This window comes from Carassius auratus, unplaced genomic scaffold, assembly GCF_003368295.1.
Source record: "Carassius auratus strain Wakin unplaced genomic scaffold, ASM336829v1 scaf_tig00214577, whole genome shotgun sequence".
NCBI classification, from domain to species: domain Eukaryota; kingdom Metazoa; phylum Chordata; class Actinopteri; order Cypriniformes; family Cyprinidae; genus Carassius; species Carassius auratus.
The window spans coordinates 195092-210848 of NW_020527721.1; the positions used below are offsets into that span (position 1 = coordinate 195092).

The 15757-nt window shown below is 37.8% G+C and overlaps 1 pseudogene; it reads left to right on the top strand.

The window, feature by feature from the left end:
• Positions 1–15757, top strand: part of LOC113092414 (protein eyes shut homolog) — a 214720-nt pseudogene that overhangs the window by 69605 nt on the left and 129358 nt on the right.

A 15757-nucleotide genomic window follows, 5' to 3' on the forward strand; every position in this document is an offset into this window, starting at 1 on the left:
TGTTGGTCGTTTGCGTTGGTGTGAATGAAAATGGAGATTCATTATTTGCCACTAGATGCCGCTTTTTGAGCGATAAAAAAAAATTGTGGATTCCCTGGTAACGCTTACTGCTGCGCCCGCAAACGCTGCTTTATCAAGCATTACATGCATGATCAAATGAAAATTGATCAATCGGACCATTCACGGAAGATTTGCGTCACACAAAGGATTCATTGAGCTAATCGTTTGGGAGTCATTGAGCAAGTAAGGTAAAAATAAATATACATTATAATGCTGTGTTCCAGGCAGGTTTTTGAGCTCGTAAGTCACGATTTCAAAGCACGATTAATGACCACGACTAGCGTTCAAGGCAAGTCACGCCAAACTTCCTGAGCGCAAGGAATTGTAGCTAGATTAATAACTTTATTGCAACATTACATTGTCCTAAAATCGTTTTTTCAACTTGTACCACGTGCATAAACTGCATCCATAGGCAATATTATTCGTAGGGGCTGTCATTGTTTTTTCGAGTGCTGTGTAACGTCAGAACTCGTAACTCGGAGTACATCGATCTAGTAAAAGTTCACGGGTGGGAAGTCACGGGTTTGACTGCCGTTCCAGTGCACTCTCACAGGTATACAGTAAGGTTGGGAAATACACGGGTTACGGGTTGCCTGGAACACGCATAAGAGAATGAAAGTGTTTTTTGGCCTTGCATGCATGAAGTTTGGAACTCCCAAAACCAAAATATGAACATTTCAATTCCCATTAATAGGGACACTCTGAAAAGGCAAAAAATAAATAAATAAAAACAAATATTTATGTTAATAACTGTGGAAAAATGTCATCACAGTATGTGAGAAGGGTCCATTGTTTGAGCCAGAAGCTGACAACCTGTTCAAACAAAAAGAGCAATGTTTTTAAATTGCCACAGGGAAGTTAACCTGCAAATGGCTTACTTACAGTTGTCTCATCACTTTAAACTAAGATAGAAGTATTTTAATATAGAAAAATTACGCACTTCAGCATGACGAGATAGGATCATTTAGTGTGTCATGTTTAGTTTACAAACAACCCTTTAAAACAGAGGGGAACTTTTAGTTCTTATCCAGCCACATTACATTTCTATTTCGAGAGTAATTTCCACTTAATTCTTTCATGTTCATGCAAATTGGAAAAGAAATAGGCTCATTTGGCGGTATGAGTCAACTCAAGCTCTCAGTATATTTTAGGAGCCTCCTGCCCAGCGGAATGTAAATTCATCTACTTTCATTTCAAACCAGGAGCTGTGTTGCTCGAAGGCTTAAAAGGGATTTTAGATTTGTTTTTACTTTTATTCCAGGTTCTTTGTGCGGTGGAAACTTCAGCTTATAATTGGTTAGCATGGGAATTTCTATGACAACTCTCATTCTTATTTTCTTCTTTTTGTGTGCCTTTCTCTATTTCTCTCATTTCTCAGGCAGTTTATGTGAAATACACATAGATGAATGCCAGTCATCACCATACATTAACAATGGCACGTGTTTGGACCTCTCAGATGGCTTTAAATGCATTTTCCCTTCGGGTTTTTCTGGTGTGTCTAACATTATCGCATTGATTATCTCTCCATTGTTTCTCTATTGCTCACATGGGACCCAGCACAAAAATATGCCTCCACATCTTAAAGCTATACATAGTACCCAAATACTAAAATATCTTGTCATATTTTTGTCATTTGTGTAATGCTGTCTCTCAAGTGTTTTCTGAGAGGTATGGGCTTCTTTTAAAAAAAAAAAAATCAAATTTTTCTGCTTGATATTGTGCATTAAAGGTCCTGAGTGCTCAGTGGACATTGATGAGTGTTTCTCATATCCCTATAAGAATGGAGCACTTGCATTGACCAACCGAGTAATTACTACTGCCGATGCATGGATCCATTTAAAAGGTAATGAAGACTGAGGTACTGGGGTGAAGGGTGAAGAAAAACAAAGTTAATTAACTTCAGAGAGCATTCCTCTCACCTGTCTGAACTCATGCAGTCAGCATTTGACATCTTCATTGTCCATTGTTCAAATTAAAATCAATTTAAATTGTAATTATCGCCATTAAATATATTTGAAATAAGATAATATAAATATGTCAAACAAAAATATTGACATAAAATAAAATGTATCCTGTGAGAGACTGGCACCATCTACATATTCTAGTTTTGCCAGGGTGCTTCATACTCTACTTTTTGATGTCATTTTTAAATAGAAATTAAATTCTCTAAAGCATTTCCACACTTACAATGCATGGGTTTCATTTACAATGATTTTAGGATTCTGTTAACCTCATAATTGACTTACTGTTGAACATTTTGGTAAGGATAATGTATTATAATAAGCCTGTATTCATGTACACACATTACGGAATGCTGGTTCAGTTCAGAGGTTGATCGAATCAGACCTAAATGTCAGGGCAAACTCCCCCTAGAGTGCTGTGCTCTTTGACTACGTTATTCATATTAAGAAACTGCAGAAACTATCTGCTGTGAATAGGCCTGTTTTACACAGCTAAATTTTGTGCATTGGTGATTTCTGTGTGTTTTTATTTTTATTTAGTGCGTGTATGTTTGATGCTCAGCTGGCCAATTCCGGACACCGAATGCAGCTCATCTAAAATCGATCAGGCAGCTCAGTCATCGCTGCTTATACTCAAACAGAGATCATGGATCACGCTTCCATTAGACGCGCAAATTAGGTTGTCAGGGATAATGATGATATCGGTTATTCTGTTTTGAAATTGAGGAAAAAAGGCACAGACGGTTTCACTGCTCTGAGAAATTCGCATAGTGTTTATGTGGAGGGATGCTGGGAACATTAACCTACCCATTACACAGCTATCCTTTACTAAATGACCTAGTGTCTAGACTGGCTAAAATATAGTGCACGGTCTATCCACGTGTTAATTGAAACCCTGAGAGTTCATAGTGGCTATTACCCAACAATGCCATGGAGTGTAATTAGACAATCCAAGGCATGTCATTCATTTTCACTGAAGTTGTTCTCATCTATCAGTCTCAGTCTGCCAGTATGTTATGGGCTCTTTTACTTGTTAAGGACTTCAATTCATGTACATTTTTGTCTTATAAATTTCCCTGTTTCCAGTTTCCAGCTCTACTTATAAGGTGTGCTGAGAGGCTTTTAAGCTGGTTTTAGCTAGTGACCAACAGCTGGAATTAAGGTGACTCAAACTAGTCTAAGCTGTTTTTTTTTTTCTTCAGCAGGATTATATGAAAACAATATAAATATTAGGGGTTTATTTATTTTCATACAGACATACAGTATATAAATACATACATGCATACCAGGCCTGAAACATTCAACATTACTCATCTAAAACCAGTTAGAATTTATAAACTAGTCCACACTAGTCAGCAGGGTAAATATTAGAAAAAATGGAAGATGTGTTTTTATTTTATTTTATTTTAAAACTTTCAAAACTTTTATCCAGCCCTAAAAAAAAAACAAGACAAATTGCACTTAATTAATGCAATTTCTATAACTGTAAATAAAAAAAAAATTAAATGTATTTAAAAAATCCTTGTGCAGTAATCATGAGTGACTAAAAATGTCATTATTGTGATTGTTTCATTGAAATTCAATGCAAAAAAAAATAAAAATTGTACTCCACAAAGTGTTTTCATTTATATAATAAATTGACAAAAATATTGATTATTGGTGCCTCTGTCTTGGAAACGTCATGGAAATTCAGTGATCAGAATGTGTGAAACCCCTTTAGAAGTGACAAGTCTGTGTTAGACTTAAATGTGGCAATAGAGGCCTTTAAAGTAATTATGAGAATTTGTAGAGTAAACGAAAAGTCAAACATTTTCTGATGTTGTTTTTGTTGCAGATGGAATTGTATTTCTCATCGTGTATTTGGAATTTCAGGGATTAACTGCGATTGGCTGCCCAATGAGGCCGTTAATCTGTGTGATAATGGGTCAGAGTGCGTGGAGGAGGCTGATCCCGTCCTCTTCCCTCTGGATTTCCTGTGCAGATGTCGCCGGGGTTTCTCGGGGGCCCCACTGTGAAATCAACATAGCTGACTGCAACTCCAACCCTTATCTGCACGGATTCTATTCTGTTACGACGGTAAATACTGTTGTTATATCTCAGCCTTGAACTCCCAAACAAAAAATGTTTCCCTTCAGTCTGATTAGAACACTGATACTCTAGAAAGGCACTCTGTGTGGACCAAAGGCACTGTTGGTTTACCCCTTTGACAGTGTTAGCCATGATTTAGTTTATTAAGCAGTTTTATGAGACACAAGTTGCTTCATTCAGTATGACTAGGCCACAGTTCCTTTGGTGTGCTCTTGACAAGTGTCTTGCTCCAGCTGTGAGCTAGGATCCATGAGGCATAAATGATGCTTTGTAATTTGAATAATGGATGATAAATGACAGAGTTAATACAATCAAAGCCCAAGGCAGGGTGTTGTTCTCCCTCAGCAATCCAATAAGATGTTTTTGCCCTTTTGTGTTGCATCTTCTGCATAAATCATTACAAAAGCCATAGATCAAATACATGTTGTCAGTTAAGGATTACAGATAGCAAAGCACTAAATAGGCCTTTGCAATGAGGTACTTTCAAATTAGAATTCAATTCAAAGTTTATTTGTATAGCGCTTTTTACGATACAAATCATTGCAAAGCAACTTTACAGAAAATTTTACAATATTTAGTAGTAGCTTATAAGTGGTTACTGTCAGTTTATGTGCATATGATAGGAATTTTCTGAAATATTAATACAAGACTGTGGCGAGTGGGGCAGGGCCGAGAGGCGTGGGAACGAGGAGTGAGGCCAGGTGTAGTGATTGGAGATGAGCTACACCTGCGCCCCACCGCCAGTATCGAGTCCCACGTAGGAGATGGAAGGATATAAAACTGGAGTGACGACCGTGAAGGACGAGAGAGGACCAGGCCTGGGACATTATTTTATGTTTGCTTTTTATTTGTGCGAGTCAGTCGCCGTGAGGGGCTGACGCGCCGGTTCCCGCCTCCTACTTCCCGATGATTACAAAGGGAATATCGTTACAAAGACGTAGTCAACCAGTGAGAAAACTATTAACAGCAATTAGACATAATTAGCTTAGCTACGGAGCCCCGCACATGACATGCAGGAAATTTTTTTGGGCTAAATCATGTGCATGATTTACTAATTCGTTCCGTCACTGTACTAAAACATGCACACATTTACTATTGCGTTCCCTCGATTTACTATTGCGTTCACTCGATTTGCTAAATTTGCTCGATTTGTGATCTTCATCTTTTTACCATGTTGCTTTATTTAACATTTCTCACTTGCCCACAAGGCAATATCACACTAGCAACGCTCTGACAAACCTCTGCAAGAGTTTTGGGGTTTTTGCACCCACATTTGAACCTGACTGTGTTAAACACACCACATATTCAAGAATATCAAAGCAAATGCTCAGCTTACATTAATGTGCAATATCAGAAAGATAATGTAATATCAAAAGAAAATTCAGCTAACAATTGTGTGTACATGTGAGTTTCTCAGTTTTTTCATCAATCAAATCAATAAACCTAAATCAGCAAAGGCAGCAATATAGCAATGTTCTGACATACCGCTGGACCTGACCGTGTTATACACGCAGCATAAAAGAGAAAATAATAATGATTAAAGAAAATCAGCCAATGTGTTTAGGTCAGTGTACAAGGAACGAAAAAAATAATTCAGCTCATTTGAGTGACAGTATTAAGCTACTTTCTCTCACATTAACATACAGGCGAAGGCAGGAGAAAATGTGTGTACTGTACTTCAATTCAATCAAATTTAATCAAGTCTTTGGCAGAAAGCTGAAGGTGATTGCTGCACAAACCAATCATGTTTGAGAGGGAAACAACAAATTGAGGGTTTCCGAGATTTTTTCCCATCCACACGGAGACGCATTTCTGTGAATACGCACACATTTTTTATTGGATACTCGTTTCGTCCACACGGATTTGGCGTTTTGCGTTTTCATTTGGACGGCAAATCCGTATATTTTCTTGAACGATAATGCCATCAGCCCACATCTCGCCCCAATCAGACACCGCTACGTCATGTAACGGCAACAAAAACGTGAACAAACACTGAATGATTGTCTTTTTATTAACTAATATTAACACAGATTGCCAATTTTTTTACCATTTAATTCCATGTTCGTTTGTGTACCACTCGCAAGGTTTATGAGCATAGTCCATGTCTTCTTCTCCGTTTTAGTGTATCTCTGTGGCAAAATTACAGCGCCACATGCTGGTCTGGCATGTAAACTACATCGTTTTGTGGTCTCGAGCTGACGCGGATATTTCTTGAGACGAGGGAAAAAAAGATCGGATTGGGGTAAGCTCCGTCTCCGCGTGGATGGGGCAGAAGAAGTAACTGGTACTTACGGTAATGGATAGAAATGTAGCGGAGTTAAGAGTACAATATTTGCCTCTCAAATGTACTTGAGTCATGAGTACTCCCCAAAAATGAAACTGGAGTAAAGTACAGATCCCTCAAAATTGTACTTAAGTACTGTACTCAAGTAAATGTACTCCGTTACTGACCGGCTCTGGGGACTCCGTACGTAGCTGCTGTTCCAAGCAAGTAAAATTAATTAGTTTAACCCAAGCTAAAGAATAAGAATGCGCATTTGATCAGATACAACTGCATTCACAAATTATGAGATGCATGATTCCAATGCTTGGCGAAGAGATGTGTTTTTAATCTAGATTTAAACAGAGAAAGTGTGTCTGAACCCCAAACATTATCAGGAAGGCTATTCCAGAGTTTAGGAGCCAAAAGTGGAAAAGCTCTACCTCCTTTGGTGGACTTTGATATCCTAGGAACTACCAACCCTTACGAAAAATAACCATGGTTTTATTATAGTAAAACTGTAGTAACCCATGGTTTTTTGGCGTATTGACTGCCATTTGTAAAACCACAGATTTACTACAAATACCATGGTTAAACTATGGTTAATATAGCAAAACCATGGTTAATTTATGGTTACCATGGTTTAACTACAGTAACCATGGTTTTTTGGTTTTATTTGTAGTAAAACCATGGTTAATTTTCGTAAGGGAAAAGTCCAGCGTTTTGTGACCTTAATGAGCGTGATGGATTGTAGCTTGGTATAAGGCTAGTTAGGTACGCAGGAGCTAAACCATTTATTGCCTTATAGATAAGTAATAATAATTTGTAATTGATACGAAACTTACGGAGGTAGCCAGTGCAGAGACTGTAGAATTGGGGTAATATGATCCTAATTTCTTGACCAGGTAAGTAATCTAGCCACTGCATTTTGGACTACCTGAAGCTTGTTTATTGAAGATGCAGGACAACCACCTAGCAGTGCATTATAATAATTTGGTAATAAAAAATCTCTAGAATTATTGAAACTTCTGAAATAATGGGATTTATATTTAAGTACTTTATGTACATAAAAGAAGTTTGAAAACAAACAGCTTTGTTATTACAGCAGATGAACAAGATACATCTTTTTAAAATAGTTTCTGAATATTGTCGTTGACACTGGGCGCATACTATTTTGAAAGGATTTTCTGTAAGATGTCATCTTTTTAATTTTTCCACATAGGTTTACCCATACATAATTATGGTATGTTTCTTTAAAAAAAGTTGAGTGGAAGGAAAAAGTGTGGAAGAAAAAGATGCACAACCAACCGAATGAACCGCAGCCTTATGAGGATTGTCAAACAAAATTGGTTCAAGAATTTGAGTGAACTTCACAAGGATTGGATTGAGGCTGGGATCAGCTAAGGGTCAGGATTTGGCTACAGTCGTCCTATTCCTTGGAGGTGTCAAGGAATTTTGGCTACAGTCGTCCTATTCCTCTTGTTAAGCCACTCCCAAACCACAGACAACGTCAGAGGCGTCTTACCTGGGTAAAGGAGAAGAAGAACTGGACTGTTGCCGAGTGGTCCAAAGTCCTCTTTTCAGATGAGAGCAAGTTTTTATATTTCATTTGGAAACCCAGAGTCTTGAGGAAGGGTGGAGAAGCTCGTAGCCCAAGTTGCTTGAAGTCCAGTGTTAAGTTTCCACAGTCTGTGTTGATTTGGGATGCAATGTCATCTGCTGGAGTTGGTCCATTGTGTTTTTGAAAACTAATGTCACTGCACCTGTTTACCAAGAAATTTTGGATCACTTCATGTTTCCTTCTGCTGACCAGCTTTTTTTTAAGATGCTGGTTTCATTTTCCACCAGGATTTGGCACCTGCCCAAGTTGGTTTAATGACCATGGTGTTGGTTTGCTTGACTGGCCAGCAAACTCACCAGACCTGAACCCCATAGAGAATATTTGGGTTATTGTCAAAAGGAAAATGAGAAACGAGACAAAAAAATGCAGATGAGCTGAAGGCCACTGTCAAAGAAACCTGTGCTTCCATACCACCTCAGCAGTGCCACAAACTGATCACCTCCATGCCATGCCAAATTGAGGCAGTAATTAAAGCAAAAGTAGCCCCAACCAAGTATTGAGTACATGTACAGTAAATTAACATACTTTCCAGAAGGCCAACAATTCACAAAAAAAATCTAATTTTTTTAGATAATGAATTGGTGGAATTTTGTTAAATGTGAGCCGAAATCATCACAATTAAAAGAACTAAAGACTTAAACTACTTCAGTCTGTGTGCACTGATTTCATTTAATACATGAGTTTCACAATTTGAGTTGAATTACTGAAATAAAGGAACTTTTCCACAACATTCTAATTTAATGAGATGCACCTGTAAATTGAGAAAAGTAAAAAAAATCAAGGCAGCATAATGTTCTTGTCTTTTCTTAACAAGAGTAATTGTCTTCTGCATTTTAGCCAGCTTGATTTTGTTAATACTAAATGTCTCCCTCAGTCAGTAAGCTCTTGTAACGGCAATTGCTGATCTGTTCAGCAAATTTTCAATTAGCAATACTAGAAATGTCCATTTGTCTTCATCATGCAGTTTTAAATGACTTCTTGGTAAGGCTGCCTGCCTCTGAGAGAGAACTCCTCTTGAAACATAAGATGCTTCTTTTTGGACACAAGTAGATCCACAATAACAATATAAGTCAATAACCATCAATCAAATAATGAGTTGGTCATTGAACAACACAGCACAACAAGAAACTAGCAGCGATGACAAAAATAAGAGCATCATAATACCGAAACCCCAGGCAGTAAAACAGTAAATCACAGTAACTTTTGAGTGCAGTACATGCTGGGAGCTCTGTGTGTTCGATATATATTATGCATTTGTTCATATACTAATGTAGCTAAAGACATTATTGGCGTCTGAGTGTGCATCATTTTAAAGACATTTTTCAAAGTTATCGTTCATGTCTTTATGTGAAAAATGTTAAAGCAATAGATCACCAAAAATAAAATCATCTGAAAATCTACTCACCCTCAGGCCATCCAAGATGTAGCTAAATGTATTTATTCACCCAAACAGATATGGATACATTTAGCATTACATCACTTGCTCACCAATGGATCCTCTGCAGTGAATGGGTAGAATCACAAAAAAAAATCAGTCCATCAATTAATGTGAAATGAAGTGAAAAGCTGCATGTATGTAAGAAATAAATCCATCATCAAGACATTTTTAACTTCCATAATATTGCTTTCTCCGGTGAAAAATACATCTCAGTTGAATAAGGAGCAAAATATGCACAGATCAAGCACCGTTTACATGCAAAAACAGTTCTAAACCAATATGGTTTATGGTAGATTTTGATGTGAGAGGACCCCAGAAGATAGACTTTTCCTGAGAAGCGTTATTATGGATTACGGATTTATATTTTGGCCAGAAGCAACAGTTTGAACGTCTCATATGGTGGAATTGTTTATTGCATGAGGAAATGGGGAAATGACTGCATAAACTTAGTACATGAAACTGATAATGTTGCACAATGTCAATTAGAATATTAAAATGCTAAGCTATACTTAACGGTGCTGTAATGCAATAGAATATTATCCTTTGCTAACTTATACTATACATGCACCTTACTTCTAATTTTCGTGCCATTTAGCACATGCTTTTTATCCAAACCGACATGTAGTTCACTAATTGCACTCCCAGAGCAACCTGCAGTTAAGTGCTATGCTCTGAGGTAATATGGTGACAGAGATGAAGGGCGATTTTGTAACCAGGCAACCAAGTATTCCTCGTCCACCGCTTGGATTCAAACCTGCAGCCACTTTGTCTTGTCTCCCAACATCTCTAATTCAAACAAGCTCCGTTAGACAAAGTTTTCTTGTTTACTTTCTCCTAGAATGCACCAGCTAAAACAGCCCCACACATGCAGTCCCTTGAGGCCTGTCTGCCATATAGAAGGTGTGCGATCTGCTGTGTTTGTATGGGGAGAGAGTGAGAGAGCAGCTGGTGTAAGTAATACAGGTGCCACTCTGGCCCCCGAGCATTTAATAAGAGAGTAATCGTGGGTACCCGAACAAAGACAGAGTGGCAGCATAGATTATGTGGTAAATCTAAAGGATAATGAAGAATCCTGGGACTCGGCGCAGGTCTTGTAATAAATTTGCGGCTGTAAGAACCCACAATTACCTCTGTCACAGGCTGCTGTTTTGCAGCAGAAAGGCAGGGGATGCATTTCTTCTCAGCCTTAATGATTAAAGGCTTGTGGAATGGGTCATTAGGTTTCGGGTAAGTCAGATGCACGCAAAGACGGTGGACAGCAACACTCTTGTAACATTTGTAAAAGAGATGGCTACACAAATGCACATATTACATTTAATTGGACACAGTGTTTCCAGCTGCTGGGGTGAATATAAATGACCATGGAATTCCGCGAGCAGATTAAGACAGTTTTACTGATAAGCTAAAGAGCAAAGGTTTACAGACAAAAGAAAGAATATGATAAGTCTTTTGAATTCAGTGGCTGTGGAAGGAAATGTAGAGCTTAAAACATTTAATCCACATTTTGAATGTTGTGTCTTTAAATGCCTTAAGTTTTTCAAATGTCAAGTTGTCATGTCTTAACATCTGAAAGTAATTATGTATGCTAAATAATTGTTCTATGCAAGGTTTTTCTTCTACTTGGTTTAATTATTATTATTATTATTATTTTAATGTCATCATGTTATGTATATGTCATCCCATTTTTTCTGGCGGAAATGCACATAGATATTCACATCAAAAATATCATAGTTGGTTAGCTAACTGTGCTGGGTATGCTAAAGTTATTTCATTTTATTTCTTTTTTTTTTTTTTTTTAAGTTAACCCCATGAAAGTAGAATGTGAACATATGGAGACAATTAACACTTTTACATACTGTAGATTAATTAATTTATTCATTCATTCATATTTTAAAGTTAGAGAATATTTCTATTTTTTAAATGCCATTGTTTTGAACTTTCTATTCATCAAAGAATCCTGAAAAACAAATTGAATACATTTCCACAAAAATATTAAGCAGTACAACTGGTTACAATAATTGGAAAAAAAACACCACATTGTTTTATTGTATTTTTGTATTTTTGATTGAAAAGTTGTGAACAATAGTGTATGTTTGTAAAATTGGGTTGTTGGGTGATTGAGTTTTTATTGCCTGCCATGATTCCTGCACTGACATTGGCTTTACAAGGTTTAATTTCATAACCAGCCCTGAAAATGGTGCTAAAGATAGCTACAATGTCTTGAATGATGTGTTTGTGAAACCAAGTTCATAAGCAACACATTGTAATTTACGTTTTTCTCAAAATGTTTCTTATGCGGTTCTAAAATAGGAAACTGTATTTCGTTTCTTCTAAAGTGAATTCTTCTGTCTCTCTGTGAGTTTCCTGCTTCAGCTGTGCATGGATTGTACTGCTTGTGAAACACTGGTTACGCTGGAATAAGATGTGAGCAGGACATCAGTGACAGTGTCAGCAACATGACCTCCATCTGGTAAGGACAATTAATCTGCAACTATAAATATTAGTTTTCAAATACAGCTCTTAATGAAAGAACAACAGCAGTTCTTATAATAATACATATGGGAACTACGTATAATAACCACTTATGAGCTGTAACATCTGTTGTTAAATGATTATTGTTCTCTGTGCAAGGCAATTAATAAAATATAAATAATTCCTGGCCCATCTGAGATATGACATAACCGGCACAGAACAAATAATGTATAGACCTGTCCTAACTGTTCCTCTCCACAAACTTATTATTTTTAACAGTTCAGTATTTTTAATCATTAAAAAATACTGTAAACTATAACCATTGAATGTGCAGGTTCTGTTTTGTTTTAAAGCTGCAATATCTGCATACTGAATTCCTGTTCTTATTCCTATTCTTATAGTAAATTGTATTTTGGTCTTTAATTACTGGTATCTGTATAGTGCAACAGTTACCTACTGTATAAAAAGTAACTTATAAACAGTTTCTTAACAACAATAACTATTGAAGTTTAATATTTATCTGTCATTTTTTTATTTGATTGTCATTTGCGAGACATGATGGGAATGTAATTAAAACCTTCATTTATCTTTGGACACAAATAAAGGTCTTATGTGTTTTTGAACAACTTGAGAGAGAGTAATAAATGACAGAATTTTCATTTTTGGGTGAGCTCTCCTTTAAGTGAGTTGGTAACCAAAATGTGCAACTCTTTAATATTTGACCATTTACCGTCACTGTTGATTCTAGTCCATTGTATTTAATACATGACAATTATGACACTTATGAAAGATAAGCTTACCTAAAAACTCACTATTTTTCTGCCTTGTAAGAACTAGTATTTTTTATTAGTGTCCTTGGTCTTATATTGAACATTTCATCAGTGCATGATATTATAAGTAAAAAAATATATATATTAGTTTTCACTGTCTTCTATTTCTTCCATTTTTACTGATATAACCAAAGTGGGGGAAAACAGTATTATGCAATAATGTCTAAACCATATATTCCATATTTTCACAATCCAATCAAATCAGTATTTCACTGATTTTCACTGTATTTCACTGATTTTACCGGGGACTTATGTGAGGATCCTGTTTGTGGACTTCAGCTCGGCCTTCAACACGATCATCCCAAACCTCCTCCTGCCCAAACTAAATCAGCTCTCCGTGCCCACCTCCGTCTGTCAGTGGATCAACAGCTTCCTGACAGACAGGCAGCAGCTAGTGAGGCTGGGAAAATACACATCCAGCACCCGTACAATCAGCACCGGAGCTCCCCAGGGCTGCGTTCTCTCCCCACTGCTCTTCTCCCTGTACACCAACGATTGCACATCTAAGGACCCCTCTGTCAAGCTCCTGAAGTTTGCAGATGACACCACACTCATCGGCCTCATTCAGGACGGTGACGAGTCTGCTTACAGACAGGAGGTAAAAGAGCTGGCTGTCTGGTGCAGTCTCAACAACCTGGAGCTTAACACGCTCAAAACAGTGGAGATGATCGTGGACTTCAGGAGAAACCCCCCTGCACTCCCCCCACTCACCATCATGAACAGCCCTGTGACTGCAGTGGAGTCATTCAGGTTCCTGGGAACCACCATCTCTCAGGACCTGAAGTGGGACATTCACATTGACTCCATCGTAAAAAAGGCCCAGCAGAGGTTGTACTTTCTCCGCCAGCTGAGGAAGTTAAACCTGCCACAGGAGCTGCTGAAACAGTTCTACTCCACCATCATTGAATCCATCCTCTGCACTTCAGTAACTGTCTGGTTCAGCTCAGCTTCTAAATCTGACCTCAGAAGACTACAGAGGGTAGTCCGGACTGCTGAGCGAATCATCGGTTCAACTCTCCCATCTATTCAAGAACTGTACTTATCCAGAGTGAGAAAAAGGGCTGTCAAAATCACTCTGGACCCCTCACATCCAGCACACTCCCTCTTTGAACTGTTGCCATCTGGTCGACGCTACAGAGCACTGAGCACTAGAACGACCAGACACAGGACCAGTTTCTTCCCTCAGGCAATCCATCTTATGAACAGCTGACAATAATGGCGAACACACTACACTTTATATTTATATACACACACACTTTATTTATCTAACACACATACTTAGTATACACTTAAATTTTGCACACAATATATATGTACATACATAACTTCACTTTGTAATATACCTGCCTACAATTGTCATTTGTATATTGTCATTCACTGTCTACATATTTGTATTTTTTATTCTTTTATTATGTGTTTTATGTTCTGTCGCTGTCATTCTGTTGTACTGCGGAGCTTCTGTCACGAAAACAAATTCCTCGTATGTGTAAACATACCTGGCAATAAAGCTCATTCTGATTCTGATTCTGATTCTGATTCACTCATTTCAGTATTTTTACGGTTATACGCCACATTACTCATGATGTTGTAAATATCATTTCAAGTTGTCTTTTAAAAATAACATATAACAGTATGCAACATTATCAGATTACTTCTATTACAGACACAGTCATATCAGTCTAGACCAACAATCCTTTATCTTTATTCACTGAGTTGCAGTTTTGTTTTTGTAGATTAAGCTTGTGTTGCCTCACAATCTCTGAGAACAAAGAGAGGGCCAATGAGAGCAATCAGTGGCTCAGAAGCCTGTGTGACATGCAGTTGTTTGGCTCTCATCCCAAATCGGCTTTTCATTCCCTTTCAGCAAACCCACTCTAATACAGCAAAAAAGAGAGATACCAGCCTCTGTGCTCTCATTTCACACTCTTCCGCCCCTCCCCAGCCCTTTCTCTTCTTATTTATCTCACAGACTTTCTCTTCTTCTCCTCTATTTTTATTCCAGTAGCTCTCAGAACAGAACGGGAGGGCAAAAATAGTTTATCATTTATTCATGATGAATAATGCAACCCTAGGCCCCGGTTTTTGAATGGAGAATGCAATTGGGCTATTCACGGCATCCCTCGAAACCCAAAGGTGGGCGGTTTGTAGGCTGCTGTCCTGTGGACAGAGATGCAGGCGGGGATATTAGCCCTCTTGCATGCTGTGTTAATTAATGATTTGAGTAGCTATTTTGCATCAGGGAATGAGATCGTCTCGGAGATGCATAGAGAGTAACCTTGACAAAAGATGATTCGATGACTTTGCCATTGACAGATTAAGAAAAGTGCCTTTGATTGACTAGCTTTTTGTGTTAAGGTGTCAACAACATGCAGTTTTTTCCTTCTTGCTATCATTAAGTTGATGCAGGACATACAGTATGAGGTGACTGCAGTCATCATGTTAAGCCTATTTAAAGCCATGACACTCTCAAATTTGAGATAACTGTTTGATCTTGCTTACAAATGTAAAGGAAGCGATTTAAAAGAAATATGGAGCAATTGTCATCTGACATGTTTAAGGCTTGCAATAAAGTTTTAGAATAGCATCAATGTGTTAATAGCTTCTATATGCTCATCGCATGAGCGCTTTAAAAGATTGTTCTACTGTCACAAGTATGAAATCACTGATTTGGAAATGGTTTAGCTACCATGTAATTGAGCTCTTACATTCTATATTTCCAGGTGCTGGTTATATGGCAAAGGACGTGGGATGGGGAAAGAGGGCCAGCCATGGAAAGTCACATGGGAGTGGATTACTTCCATACAGTCAGTAAATTAGATTGACCTTTCTCTGTGTGTGAAAATGTGAATTCCGTCATGCTGGTTTGCCAATAGGAATCTCCACCTGCCTAATGCATGGGACTCTGGAAGGACAAACATGATAGGCAAAAGAGCTAGGTCGTGCTTATCTGATCCAAATCATCTTGCTTTGAATATTTGTGAACTTATTAAATTGATTGAATTTAGAGGCATGTGGAGAGAAGTGGTG